This window comes from Sus scrofa, unplaced genomic scaffold (assembly GCF_000003025.6).
Source record: "Sus scrofa isolate TJ Tabasco breed Duroc unplaced genomic scaffold, Sscrofa11.1 Contig40, whole genome shotgun sequence".
Classification (NCBI taxonomy): domain Eukaryota; kingdom Metazoa; phylum Chordata; class Mammalia; order Artiodactyla; family Suidae; genus Sus; species Sus scrofa.
The window spans coordinates 47,881-50,365 of NW_018085194.1; the positions used below are offsets into that span (position 1 = coordinate 47,881).

The window sequence follows — 2,485 nt, forward strand, 5'->3', positions numbered from 1 at the left end:
ACTGACTTTTCAATTTCAAGCTCCCCAAGAAATCTGATTTTTGAGTTTTCAGATGTTATTGGGAAGCAGAAAAAAAATAAAGCTTCTACCCAATACTCAAATAAACATAACAGCCAAGGAAGCTTAAAAATACAGGAATATATTGAAACTTCATTTTTTTCCTGCAAATGTTCATATACCCAAAAGTGATTCTCAAAATATATGGAAGATAAAGCTCCTTCTCTCCCACCTGGATAAAATGACCACTACATTTCACATTTTCTCCCTTCAACATGCGTTATTTCTGTCTACTTCCTTTTATTCCTCTTCTGCGATTCCTGTTGCCAAACTCTCTTACTTCCCCTTCCCTCTTCTTTAGGAAGAGTGATGTGAAAGACTCTGAAGGGCAATTGACTGGCTAATATTTCCTACAAAGTCAAATATAAGACTCCCCCATCCTCACTCTGCCTAGAACTTTGAGAGGTTTTCCAAGGATAGTCTCGGTTTTCATTGATATTTCCAGCTTTTATTGGGTTTGAGGGTCCATCAATGCAGATACACCGCAGAGGCAGGTTCAGGCATGAATTTCCAGAGCAGCATTTTCTCAGTACATCTTCTCTAACCCTCAGATGGTCAGGACAGTAGTTTTGATTTTGTAAGGTTCCTGCCTCTTATGGATTAACTCCTATGAACACATTCATAAGATCTAGAATAAAATCTAGAAAAAAATCAATGTGAACACAAGCACAAACACTCATTATGTCAGTAGTACATTTCTTTTTTAAGAAATATCTCTATAGATTACCATGTCAGTGTGGTCAGATGTTGATAGAATTCAATAAGAGTCATCAGAGAGTGTTCAAAATCGTTAATCATATTTAATGCAATCCTCTAGAATAAAGGTATGATGTATCTATAGCTATCTTTTTATCTATACCTACATATTTCTTAATTCTTTGTTTCCCAACAAAAATATGTTATCTTTCCTGCTTATTAAACAAACTAATCTGTTAAGGAAATATACATTAGAATTTCTGTATATCATTTGTTAACTGAAGTCACACGTTGCTACACCATACCTTTTTCATGGCACTTTTTACTTCTGCATTCCTTAATGTGTAGATCAGGGGGTTGAGCAAGGGTGTCCCAATACTATAAAACACAGACACCATTTTGTCTATTGGAAATGTGATTGGCGGGCGTGTGTATATGAATATACATGGGCCAAAAAATATGACAACCACAATAAAGTGGGAGGTGCATGTGGAAAGGGCTTTCCGCCTTCCTTCTGCAGTGTGGTTTCTGAGTGAGTACAAGATGACAACGTAGGAGATAAGCAAGATTATGAAACTCACCATGCATATGGCTCCACTATTAGAAACAACTAACAAATTTATCACATATGTGTCCATGCAGGCAAGTTTCAACAAGGGCTGCAAATCACAGGAATAGTGGTCGATCACATTGGGGCCACAGAAGGTCAATCTCAAAGCCAGGAAAATCTGTGCTGAAGAGTGGATAAAGATCCCACCCAGGCCAGTTTCACCAGTGCACCGCAGACTTGCCAGCTCATGATGTTTGTGTATCGCAGGGGCTCACAAATGGCTACATAGCGGTCAAAGGCCATGAGGATGAGAACAAAGATTTCCATGCAGCCAAAGAAATGGCTTGCAAAGACCTGGGTCATGCACTCGTTATAGGAAATGGTCTTCTTCTGAGAAAGGGCATCTACAATTAACCTGGGGTTATGGTTGTAGAGAAGCAGGCATCAGCAAAGGCCAGATAAAATAGGAAGAAGTACATGGGACTCTCAAGTGTCCGGCTGGTCTTAATAGTCACTACAATGAGAAAGTTCCCCAACAGTGTTGCAAGGTACAGAATCAAAAATACTCCAAATATTGCTTTCTGCTTTCCTGCATCCTGTGTCAATCCAAAAAGAATGAATTCGGTCACACTGTTATTCATTGACATGCCAATGGTTGTAGGAAAGATGCGTTGACAAAGGCTTAATCTGCAGAGAGTAAAAGTGACATCTTGGGAAAATCAGTGGATTGAACTCTGTATTCCTTTTGTTTCATGCACTGTTTCCTCCAGTCGCCTTTAATCTGCTATGAATCTTTGGAAATTTGCAGATGTCCAAGCTTCTCCCAGATCCATCTGTTGGTTCAGAAACTGGTTGCCTTGGATCCAGGTCTTGGTATTTTGAGAACAAAAAGTAAATTCCTTTAAAAATGTTTATTACAATGGAGATTGAGAACTGCATAAAGAATATGTCCCTTGATCAAATGAATTAAACACTTTAAAATTTAGCCTTCCTAGAATAAATGGACTGCTAATACCTGCCTTATCTTAGTCTGAGTTTTCCTAAAAAATTTTTAGGAAAAAAATTAAAATATAAAAATATTTTGTATCTATCTATCCACATATATTTCAAGTATTTTGCAACATTTCTGTGTTTGTAGAAATAATAATAGCACTATTCCAATATGATTAATCATGGATATTG

At 37.5% G+C, this 2,485-nt stretch overlaps 1 pseudogene; it reads right to left on the reverse strand.

Annotated features, from left to right (window-relative positions):
* Positions 1 to 1,037: 1,037 nt before the first annotated feature.
* On the reverse strand, positions 1,038 to 1,950 carry LOC110258734 (annotated as a pseudogene).
* Between the last annotated feature and the right edge of the window lie 535 nt (positions 1,951 to 2,485).